This window comes from Bos taurus, chromosome 18 (assembly GCF_002263795.3).
Source record: "Bos taurus isolate L1 Dominette 01449 registration number 42190680 breed Hereford chromosome 18, ARS-UCD2.0, whole genome shotgun sequence".
Lineage (NCBI taxonomy): Eukaryota > Metazoa > Chordata > Mammalia > Artiodactyla > Bovidae > Bos > Bos taurus.
Genome location: NC_037345.1, coordinates 51570067 through 51582599, shown reverse-complemented (window position 1 = coordinate 51582599; position 12533 = coordinate 51570067). Strand labels below are relative to the sequence as shown.

At 43.1% G+C, this 12533-nt stretch overlaps 1 pseudogene; it reads left to right on the top strand.

Annotated features, from left to right (window-relative positions):
- Positions 1-5436: 5436 nt before the first annotated feature.
- Positions 5437-10114, top strand: LOC789871 (BRISC complex subunit Abraxas 2-like; annotated as a pseudogene).
- Positions 10115-12533: the final 2419 nt, after the last annotated feature.

The following is a 12533-nucleotide window of genomic DNA, read 5'->3' as shown; positions in this document are numbered from 1 at the left end:
TGAGATTTGGAATGATGCTCTGCATGCACCTCCAGCTCTGGGTGATGAAAGTAACATTAACTGGGTGTAGCAAAAAGAAGGTTCCTGGGCTTCCCTGCAGGTCCAGTGGTTAAGAATCCACTTTGAAATGCAAGGGACACCAGTTCGATCCTTGCTTCAGGAAGATCCCACATGTCTCAGGGCAACTGAACCCATGCACTGCAAGTACTGAGCCCATGGGCCACAATTACTGAAGCCATCACACCATAGAGCCCGGGCTCTGTGACAAGAGGAGCCAGAACGATGAGAAGACTTCAAGCACTCCTGGAGAATAGTCCCTGCTTACCAAACTAGAGAAAGCCCTCACTCAGCAAGAAAGACCCTTAAAAATAAAAAATTAAAAAATAGAAGCCGGATTCTCTCATCCCCCTTGTCCAGCCAACGACTATATAGCATCATTGTCAGTGGGGCAGGCTTCCAGCTTTACTCACCCCACTCAATTCCGTGTCGCAGATGGATAGAGGGAAATTTCAGGCAGGTGCGATCAAGAGGCTAGAGGCTGTCTCCTCCAACGCAACTTCAATCATGGGGCTGAGGAGCCATTCAACAATAGCAAGCTGAGAATACAGGGATCTCCATCACCCTTACTCCAGCCTGCTTGTAGTGAAGATTCTACACGCCAGGAGAAGCAAGCCAAGAAGACCAGAGGCTACCACCCCTGCCAAGTGTCCTGTTTGCCGGGAGCCGGCAGTGAGGAGCTCCACTCGTGGCAAAGGTTGTGAGGAAGGAGGCTCAGCATACGCAAAGGCGGGATCGAGCCTCAGGAGTCCCCCTGGAAATTCTCAAGCATCTACCCCTAAAACCAGAGTCTGCCTACTTTCTGCTTTGTGCTCTCACCTACACCTCTGACTTTACGGGAGGCTGTCCCCCACTACCTCTCTATGAAAAAAGAAATAACTTACAGCTCCAGTTAATAATTCCTGCGTGTGACAGTATTTCAACCTACAAATTCCTTTGGAAGTCCTCTAGCCTGCCTGAATAGGTTTTTCCGGCCACATGTGATTGTTCAGAGCCTCCCAACTGTGAGAGGCATGAGATGTTCTAAACTGTCTAAATACAGATTCTTTTGAGCAGTTAAAAGATTGATTAGAAATTGTATTGGTGAAGGGTTTTTCACTTGTTGGGCCAATGTTTGCTGCTAAGTCTCCATATCCCTTACCTACTGTGTCCTTGGCAGTGTATTGATTGATATAATTGGTGTATAGAGATGTAAGTAGTAGCCTCAATGTTTGTAACCTTGGACCCTTGGGTTAATTCTTTTCTTGATTGAGCCCACTTCACCTTTGCCCTGTAGGAATGCAACTTTATCCAATGCTTTTTGGAGGCTGGCGCCTGACTTTAGAATAATCACCTTTAGAGAAAAATAAGTTTCCTAAAATGTTAACAGGCTTCCTGGTCAGAAGATGATGTAAATCACCTAAACTTTTGCATATGATAAGTTTGAAAGCCTGGCTTTGATTAGGATCAGGAACTGCTGTCCTTGCATGACTCTACCCCTTCCCCCATTATCCTCTATGCATAACTTAAGGTATAAAAACTACTTTGGAAAATAAAGTGCAGGCCTTGTTCACCGAAGCTTGGTCTCCCCATGTCGTTCTTTCTCTCACCTTCTGGCTGAATTATTCAGCCTCTTTTCTCCACTAAATTTTCTCACTGAGCTATCCTTATTTAACCACTCTTTATATCTTTAATTAACATTTAAGTAAGCAATTGTTTCCTGATCCTCGCCTACGCTGTCCCGCTTTGAAACCCCTGACTCCACCGGGGCTGGACCCCGGCACCTGTTAATAATAAAGCAGGTGTGGCATTCTAAAAAAATCTCTCCACTGTCCTTGCCTCCAGCTCCCAAACTGTGGCTCAGAGATACAGATAAGAACAAAGAGCTTTAAGGTTCTACCCACAGAAAGTGACTTTATTTGGAACAGAAAGGGAGGCTGGGGGTGGGGGGTGGGGGGGAGTTCATGACTAAGGACACTCTGCAAACAATGCAGATCAAAAATAAATTTTTTTGATGAAGGCCATTTTTTAAGTCTTTATTGAATTTGTTACAATATTGCTTCTGTTTTATGTTTTGGTGGTTTTTTTTTTTGGCTGTGAGGTATGTAGGATCTTAGTTCCCTGCTGCTGCTGCTAAGTCGCTTCAGTCGTGTCCGACCAGTGCATACCCTTCAGTGGAAGGTGAAGTCTTAACTGGACTGCCAGGGACATCCCCAACAATGGAGATTTTGGTGGTAAGCAATAAAGAGGAGACTAGTAGCCCCACCGTGTCAACTAATTAAACTCTAGGCTCACTGTCTAACAAAAGAGAACTAGGGAAAGAGATAACTAACAGGAGTCCTCTGGGGTCAGGACAAACTCAAAGCTTGGCCTCAGAAATGACCCTTGACTGAATTTAATAGAGTCTGAATGTAAAGCAATTTCTATCCCAGGCACCACTGTCAAAAACAAAAGGATAGGTGCTTTCCTGGTGGTCCAGTGGTTAAGAATCCACCTGCCAATGCAGGGAGCACGGGTTCCATCCCTGGTCCGGGAAGCTTTCACATGCTTTGGGCCAGCTAAGCTCATGGGCCACAATTACTGAGCCCTAGAGCCTGTCCCCTGCAGCAGGGGAGGCCACAGCAATGAGAAGCCTGTGCACTGCAGCAAGAGAGCAGCCCCTGCTCACCGCAATGAGGCAGTAGCCTGTGCACAGCAGCAAAAGCCCATTGCAGCCAAAAATAAATTTAAATTAAAAAAAAAAATAATAGAATAATCAGCCAGAAACTAGTGGAACCTAAGAGCTGGGTGTGATAACCAGAGAGATCGAGGGAAAGACAGACGGCTTTGGTAGAAGCACTGTCTTTCCAGGTAGACTGTGTGTACACCCAAAGGAGGTGCCCTCCCAAAGGGAAGACTAACATCAGAGGCTCTCTGCAGAGAAAATAGACATCACTGAAACAGTCCAGTCAAGTCACTGAACAAACAAAAAGACAAGCAAAGAACAACAAAAGGAAGCCTTGTTGTTTATTATGATTGCTGGTTATAATCAGTATCCAGAGTAGGGACAATATATTATATAAAATGTTCAGGTTTCAATAAAAATGTTGGACACTTATAATGATACAAGAAAGTATGACTCTTGTACAAAGTTGCAGGTTACAAAATAAATGTAAAAATCAATTGTATTTCGATACACTGGCAATGAATACTCTAAAAACAAAATTAATAAAAATATCAAAGATAATAAAACACTCGTTCAGTTGCTAAAGAAGCACAAGAGTTATTTTAAAAAATCAGAAAATATTTCTGAAAGAAATTAAGAAAGGCCTAAATAAATGGAAAGACCCCATGTCCATGGATTGGAAGACCTAAAATACTGTTAAGATGGCCCGTGCCCTTGTGCTTCGTCACTCAGTCGTGTCCGACCCTTTGAGACCTCAGGGAGGGACTGTAGCCCGCCAGGCTCCTCTATCCCATGGGATTTCCCAGGCAAGAATGCTGGATTGGGTTGCCATTTTCTTCTCCAGGGGATCTTCCTGATCCAGTGATTGAACCCACGTCTCCTGAATTGCAGGCAGATTCTTTACTGTCTGAGCCACCAGGGAAGCCCATTAAGATGGCAATACCCCCTAATTGATCCAGAGATTCAACTCAGTCCTTATCAAAACTCCAGCTTTCTTCTTACTCTAAAATGTGTATGGAAACTCAAGGGACCCAGAATAATCTAAACAGTCTTTTTCTTTTTTTCAAGATTTGTGGTTTAAAGTCATTTAATTTTTTTTTTTACTTTGGCCATGCCACACAGCTATTGGGATCTCCGTTCCCTGACCAAGGATTGAATCTGGGCCATGGCAGTGAAAGCCCAGAATCCTAACCACTAGGTCACCAGAGAACTGCCCAAACTAGTCAATTTATACAAGTGATATTTTGCTACAAAATAATTTACTTACTTTTAAAAAATACATATAGTGCAAATTTAATGTGTTGCACACCTAAAGATTATGTCTGCCACATTTTGTTTATCTGTTCCCCTGGTCATGGATATCTGAGTTGCCTCCGACTCCCTACAAAAATGCACAGAGGGATTATACAAATTGTAGTTCTAAAGCTTTTAGTGTGGAGCAAGGAACGGATAAATTGCCCAATAAATGATTATTGTCTTCATTAACATTAAACAATAATAAAAGAATCTGAACAACTCATTTTGCAACCCCTGATCAAAATCAACTCCTACTCTGACATTACTGCCCTAAACCAGGATGTGCCCACCTGGCTACTAAAACATCATCACAAAATAGAGGAATTTTCAAATTCTTACCTTTCTGCAGTGCTCATCCTTCTCAGACTTCTGCCTCTCCTGTTGTCTACTCTCTAGAACTTACTGCCTTTTTTTTTTTCTCATTAGCATCAAGTTTCAGGTAATCAGCGGCAGTTGTTGATGATGGTTAGTTTTGTTGTTTCTTTTTTTAAAAGATTTCTTTGGAGAGGGTTATTGGAGGAATAAGGAGTTTAGGGTTTTATTATTCAGCCTTTACATTTTATTTATTTATTCGTTTATGGCTGCACTGTGTCTTCATTGCTTTGAGTGGGCTTTCTCTACTTGTGGCGAGCTGGGGCTACTCTTCATTGCGGTGTGTGTGGGCTCTATACTCCAGCTCAGTACTTGTATCGTACAGGTTTAGTTGCCCCACAGCATATGGTTTAGTTCTTTCCAGGCCAGGAATTGAACCCATGTCCCCTGCATTGGCAGACAGATTCTTAACCACTGGACTGCCAGAGAAGTCCCTAGTTTTGTTGTTCAAGAGGAATGTGTGTGCATGCATAGCAGAAGTTTGAAAGTGAAAAGTGAAAGTGTTAGTCAGTCGTGTCTAACTCTGCGAGTCCATGGACTGTAGTCCACCAGGCTCCTCTGTCTGTGGAATTCTCCAAGCAAGAATACTGGAGTGGAAACCATTCCCTTCTCCAGGGGAGTCTTCCTGACCCAGGAATCAAATCCACATCTCCTGTATTGCAGGCAGATTCTTTACCATCTGAGTCACCAAGGAAGCCCCATCAGCAGAAGTTTGGTTCACTTCAGTAAGCAGTTCTGGAAGACCCATACATCAAGTTGCCAGTCACATTTTATGGATGCTATTAAGTCGTAAAGCTGTCGGAAACAATGCCTGTCCCTGAAGTGTTGTTACCTTGTCTGGGGAGGTTATACATTGTGTGGGAACAGTATGATATTGAAGGGAAGCTAGCAGGTAGGTACACCAGGGCTCTGCGGAGGGAGATCAGTGCCAGCAAAGTCAAGAAAGGTCTGCTGGAGTTGCAGAGAGGCATCTAGTGGGACCCTCCAGGGTGGGTAAGTGGGAACAGGAGATGGAGTTTCAGAGAGGAAAGGACATGAACACAGCCCTGGAGGGAGCAATGGGTATCATGGGTGATGTGGAGGCTGACGTGGGTGGGGGAAGTAGCTACATGGCAGGGTTATATTTTGCTATCACTTGTATCTGCCCACATTCCCGTTCTTTTTTTCCCCCATATTTTTGGCTGCACTAGGTTTTCCTTGCTGCGCACAGGCTTTCTCTAGTTGCAGTGCCCGAGCTTCTCGTTGTGGTAGCTCTCTTGCTACAGAGCACAGGCTCTAGGGCATGTGGGGTCAGTAGTTGCCGCGCACCCGGGCTTAGTTGCCCCGCAGCATGTGGGATCTTTCTAGGACAAGGATGGAACCAGTGTCCCCTGCACTGCAAGGTGAACTCGTGACCACTGGACCAAGGGGGAAGCCCCCCATTCTATAGATTACTTCTCTTGCCCCGTCTCCTCTGGTCAGGCAGTAGGCCTATTACCCTAGAAATGCAAGGAGCCAAAAACACCTTTATGTTGAGCCTTGAAGTTTCAAAAGAGATTATGTAAATTGAAATGGAAGTAGATGTGATTCCAAAGGCCTAACTTTTGCTTATTAGACATGGAATTTTTAAGTTTCAGTGTAAGAATGAAGGCTTTATGGCATGATAGGTTTTTTTGTTTGTTTGTTTTTAAGCTATCCATCTTATAGAATTTCAGTTTCTTGGTCAGGGATTGAACCTGGGCCCTAGTGTTTGTTGGCGGTCAAAATCTTGGCTTTCTCTGCCCTCCAGAGAGAAATAAAAATAGAGACAGAGTTGAAAAAAATAGGTGGCTTTAATTCTCAGCTGGTGGAGGGGGAACACTAGGCTCATGCCTCAAGAACTGTGCCCACCCCACTGTGAGGAGTCTGCTGCTGCTGCTGGTAAGTCGCTTCAGTCATATCCAACTCTGTGCGACCCCATAGACAGAAGCCCACCAGGCTCCCCCGTCCCTAGGATTCTCCAGGCAAGAACACTGGAGTGGGTTGCCATTTCCTTCTCCAATGCAAGAAAGTGAAAAGTGAAAGGAAGTCGCTCAGTCATGTCTAACTCTTAGAGACCCCATGGACTACAGCCTACCAGGCTCCTCTATCCATGGGATTTTCCAGGCAAGAGTACTGGAGTGGGGTGCCATTGCCTTCTCCAGTGAGGAGTCTATGGGCTTATATAAGATGAAGGCTCGAAATCAGGGGTCAGTGATGAGGATCAAAGGTGTTAAGATCTTGTCTTCTTCCTCTTGCATTGTTTCCAGATAGTCACAGGCTGGTGTCAGGTAGCCTCTGGCAGTCTGGTGGCCCAGAAGTTGGGTCCATTGTCTTCTGTGCATTGTTACAGAGGTCTTCTTTCTGATCTGTAAGAAGAAAAAAACTACAAGGGTGGGTTTGCAGAGAGTGGTAAGCACCAGATACAGGATGTAATTAGCATAGAATCAAAGGATAAGAGGTGTGAAATGTAGCTCATGCAGAATTAGGGGTCAGAAAAGAAAATTTAGTTGCAGACTACAAATAAGAAAGTGAAAGTGAAGTTGCTCAGTTGTGTCTGACTCTTAGTGACCCCATGGACTGTAGCCTACCATGATTCTCCGTCCATGGGGTTTTCCAGGCAAGAATGCTGGAGTGGGTTGCCATTCCCTTTTCCAGGAGATCTTCCTAACCTAGGGATTGAATCCAGGTCTCCCACATTGTAGGCAGATGCTTTACCATCTGAGCCACCAGGGAAGTCACACAAATAAGAAACAAAGTAAAAACATCCCTGTGGCTCAAATGGTAAAAAAAAAATTTGCCTGCAATGTGGGAGATCCAGGTTCAATCCCTGGGCCAGGAAGATCCTCTGGAGAAGGGAATCGCTACCCACTCCAGTATTCTTGCTTGGAGAATTCTATGGACAGAAAAGCCTGGCAGGCTATAATCACTGGGGGTTGCAAAGAGTCAGACATGACTGATCTACTAATGTTTTCACTTTCAAAGTAAAAACTAGGAATGTTCAGGCCTGTTCACTGTTCTGTTTATCTTTGTTCTCAGAAAAGGGAAAGAAAAACTCATTCCTCTTTTTTCCTTTTCACTGCAAAATAGGCCCTCAGCAGTGAGAGGGCCAAGTCCCCAACCACTGGACTGGCAGGGAATTCTTATGGCATGATTGCTGAAAAACAAAAAATGGATATGAGAAGAATGTAGCTAGTGGCCTGTGGGTGGTGGGTAATAAATTCCAGGGTCTAGGTCCCATCTCTTTCCCAAGGACCTTAGGAAAAAGCAAGTCTCTATGAAATTATCTTTTCTCCAGAACTTGGAGGAATTTCATCAATTATATGGGATTCCTAGGCTGCTTCAGATTCCTGAAGGACCTCAGTGGGATTTGAGGGCAGTTGGAAGAGGCTCCAAAGTGGTTAAGAGGGATGGCAGAGCTCACAGGGCCTGCATGGAGCCCATGAACACCAGACTGGATCAAAGGCTTCCCAGTGGAAGCCAGCAGGAATTGAAGCTGAGAACCAGACATCAGTAAGAACTTGAACTTCAGCAGCACGAGGGGTGAAAACCAGACAGTCCATCCTTCCCACCAGCACTACTGCAAAGCTGTGGATAAAGAGAGTGGAAAGGAAAAGAAGCCCTGAATTGATTGATTAGAACTGAAATGAGGCTTCCCCATCTGCCTGCAATGCAAGAGACCTGGGTTCAATCCCTGGTTCAGAAAGATGCCCTGGAGAAGGGAATGGCAACCTCCTCCAATATTCTTGCCTGGGGAAATCACATGGACAGAGGAGCCTGGCAGACTACAGTCCATGAGGTTACAGAGTCAGACACGACGGAGTGACTAAGCACGAGCAGGGGATCTGAAATGACTGAGAAAACCCCGACTGAATTTATAACAATTTATTCAAACAGGTTAAGTTTCTTCTTCTTCTTCTTTTAATAATTACTTGGCCCTGCTGGGTCTTAGTTGCAGCATGAGAACTCTTGATTGTGGCATGTGAGATCTAGTTCCCTGACCAGAGATTAAACTGGGCTCCCTGCAGTGGAAGCAGAGTCTTAGCCACTGGATCACCAGGGCAGTCCCAAACTGATTAGGTTTTACCTACCACCAGGTAGCAGCAGCAGGTAGAATGGGGAATTGTTATAAACAAAAGTATCATAAAAATTAATCATACATTTGAATAGCTTATATATTTATATTATGAAATTAGAAAGTTTGCACACTTGAGTTTTTGGCCTGAGAAATTTGTTCATGCCATGTCAAGCTTATTAGCATATTATAATTTTTAAAATACTAAAACTATTCACAGGCCAAATTTTTTTAAATGGTAGCTCTCCTTCATTCACTCAGGAATGTCTTCTGCAACTGTATTCAGTGCCATTAAGAAACCAGCATCAGATTTCAATCATATCAGCTTCCATTTCAGGCTACACCTTCAGGGCTGTGTGTTTCCACAGCACCAACAGCAACGCTGACCACCTGCAACTCTCTTCTTCCATTCCTCTCAGGAAGGATTTTTGCTGGGAGAGGTAAGGCAAGAGGAAACCTTCAGCATCAATGACTCCTAAGTCAGCAACACAGAATTTCTGCAAGTAATTGAAATCCATAACCATCATCCTTGTTCAAGACTTTTTAGTTTTTATGAGTATGCAAGCAAAGTTAATAAAGAGAGCTTGGGCAGGATTCTTAAAGATCAGAGAAAGAAAGTTATTGGGTGGTACCGATTCCAGTGAAACACAAAGCAGCAGATGTCATACAGAGAGCAAGTGATCCATAAGCAGCTCACCTGCACCATCGGGGTGGCCGACCTCATCTTCCTCCCCTTCAGCTTTATCTCCATGCCAACAATTCCACTCATGCTTTAGAATATGTTCTCTTTAGATAGAAGGTATAATTAAAGGCTATCCCTCACTATTCCCAATCTAGGCAATACTAGCCAGCAAGAGTATAAGGTATCTTCAGTGCCAAATACTTCTCAGAATTATGCCAAAGTTATTAAAGAACATGGTACTGACTTTTTTGACAAGGACAGACTAATGAAAGACATCAGGGCGATTTATCAGGTTTATAATGCGCTTCAGGAGAAAGTGCCAGCAGTGTGTGCAGCCGTAGAAAAGAGCGAGTGAGTTGTTGAATCTTGTCAGGCAGAAGTGAATCAATTAAGAAGACAAATCACTCAGAGGAAGAATGAAAAGGAACAAGAAAGATGATTGCCACAGGCAACACTAAGCAGACAGATGCCATCTGAAAGTGTGGACCCCACCTTCAGCCCTCAGATGCCCTATCCAGGGTTCACAGCAGAAGGCCCAAGTACAGCTGGAGATGCAGAGCCCTCAGACCCGCCTCCGCCTAATTCTGATCTTCACCCAAATAATCAAGAAAGTACTCTGAGCCATTCTCACATGGAAACTAGCATCTTTATGCCTCGACCTCAAGCCATGGACTCCTCCAGTTATGCCTCCACCAGTGCTGGACTGAAATATCTTGAAAGTGGAGCAGACCCCCTCCTTCCCACAGAGCAGCTGGAGACAGTGCAGAGTAATCAGACGACAGTGATTGTGAAAATTTGATTGACCCTACAGAGTCCTCTAATAGTGAATACTCACATTCAAGGGATTCTTGACCCATTGACACATCCTGATGAGGGCTCCAGGAATGCTCAGACCTCCCAGATTTACCTGAATGCAAGAAACTCTCCAGTTAGCAATGTTTTTCTTAATTGCTAATTGAGAGAGTTTTTGAGGACTTCCTCTTGGGGAAGAACTGCTTTTACAGACCCCTGGACTCCCCAAGACAAGAGTTTTTGGGCACAGACTTTGGAGGAACCTCCAAGGGGCCCATTCGGGGTCCTCACGTGCAGACGCAGTGTGCAAGGCTCACAACAAAGTCATTAAGATAATCAAATTGTCCGAATTCTGGTGCAATTCATGATGTACTGGTAAATTTAGGCAAAGATAAATTTATCAATGCCATTTCTGTTCTTTAAAATAATTTGGAAATTAGGGACCAAGCACAATTAGTCTATAAATGTTCTATAAACAAAAACCTTGTCTCTTACACTATCATGCCTTGAAATTTACTTTTTCAAAGGAAAACTAGTTTAGCAGCAACGTTCAAAGATTGGAACAAATCAGATGTACCTTCTTTTGTCTGCATGACTTTGTGAGATCAAAAGAGAGGGCTTTGTTTCCACTTGTTTTCTACTAGCCTGCCATGTGTTGTCACTTAAAATGGTTGCCTTAAAAAGAAAATGTAGAAATACTAATTACCAGTGAGTAATCATCCAAATAAGTATGTTATAAAATAAATTACTTATTTTTCTTTCAGGGAATTCCAATGACTGTTATGTTGCACTAGCCATGTTTATGGTCTCTGTTCTGGAGTCTTAAATGAAGGACACACAACAGTATAACAGAAAGGAGTTATGTTCTAGACCTGAGTTTTACAAGGAACAGACTCCAGACACCGTGGATTTAGCCAAGTTCGTACATAAAGGTGGTAACTTGTGTAGATCTTCTGACAAATCCTAGTGTTAGTCTTATTTATGGAAGAAAGACATCTAATAAACTGTTTGGGAAGCTTGGTTATTGAATAGAGATTCATTTTCAATCGGAATAACCATACTTTTTTAAGTTACCGTTCAGCATATAGCTGTGGAATGTGTAGAGACTTTCCTTGGGGATGCACTTAACATTTTTATTTACTGCTTCTTTTCTAGTTTTGCCCAGAATGTGTGAAACCACTACAGACGTTCATGAGTATGACATACTCCTGGTTTGGAAAAGACAAGACCCCCTCCCCCATTTATGGCAGGGTCAACCCACAAAGCTAATGCCATGGATTATAACTGCCTTTTCTTTGGACTAGTTACAACCTGTACGAATAAGGTAGTTGTTAAAAAAGCTTAAAATCCAGGTTCAAAGTAGTTTCATTTTACAAGAAAGAAGTTTTAGTCTGACTGGAAATTAAGTGCTCAAACTGCCATTCTTCAGGTAGCTACTCGACAGATTCTGTGTCTTCCTACTCTCCAGTTTCATTGGGCTTATACCACTGCCATTTGATTTGAAATGTTTCAGGGCTTCCCTGGTGGCTCAGCTGATAAAGAATCTGCCTGCAGTGCGGGAGACCTGGGTTTGATCCCTGGGTTGGGAAGATCCCCTGGAGAAGGGAAAGGCTACCCACTCCAGTATTCTGGCCTGGAGAATTCCATGGACTGTACAGTCCATAAGGTCACAAGGAGTCGGATATGACTGGGCAACTTTCACATCACTTCACTTCAGACGCTTTATCTGTGAATGTGTTCCAGTGTTTACCAGCCACCTTCTAGTGGCTTCAGCACCAGTGTGATTTTTTTTTTTTTTTTTTTTCTTTTTAAGTGCCATCGCCATCTCCTCTGTTCAGATTTTTACATTCAGGAAAATATTTTCATTTTTATGCCATACTGAAACCTACAATGTATATCTGACAAAGCAGTTAAATGTGACAATAAAAACTTAATCATGAAAAAAAAAAGAAACCTGTGTCCTATGGGAAATACCAACTTGGCTTTTTTGGTTTATTTAGTTTGTTTCTGATTTTGTGTTTTACCCCAAATAATATTTACCAGTCATGCCTCTGAATGCTTGTAATTTCCCACATTTATATGTCCCCTCATTAAGTTAAAATTTTGTTGGTGTTTCTTCTCACTCTTTAGAGAGATTTACCAAACTGACACAATGGAGAGCTGGATGCCTAAGAACAAAGATAAAATATTAACTTGTGTGGGGAGACTTTAACTCCAAAAGTTAGTTAGAACTAGAGAACTTTCTAGAAAGAACTTGGCTGGACTATGCTATGATCAGGCTCCCTGTCCTTTGTGGGAGGGGTCAACAGTCTGCAATAAAAGTCTTTCCTCCCACCTCCAGTGCAGTTTATTGTATGTCAGTTAAGCCTCAATAAAGCTGCTTTAAAAAAAATGAAAAAAGTCTGTTTCTCTTTACTGTTTTACTTTGCTCTATATAGCTCCTGTATCACGGGAGTCTTTTACAATAACATAGACTTTATGTATTCTTGAGTAATAAGTTAAATAAAAAAGTGTAAGAATTTGAAAAAAAAAAAATCTCCCCATCCACATTATCGTTTGGCTCACACTCACCAGAACCTATGGAGCCCTAGCTCCATCCTAAGTTCTCTCTGTCCACT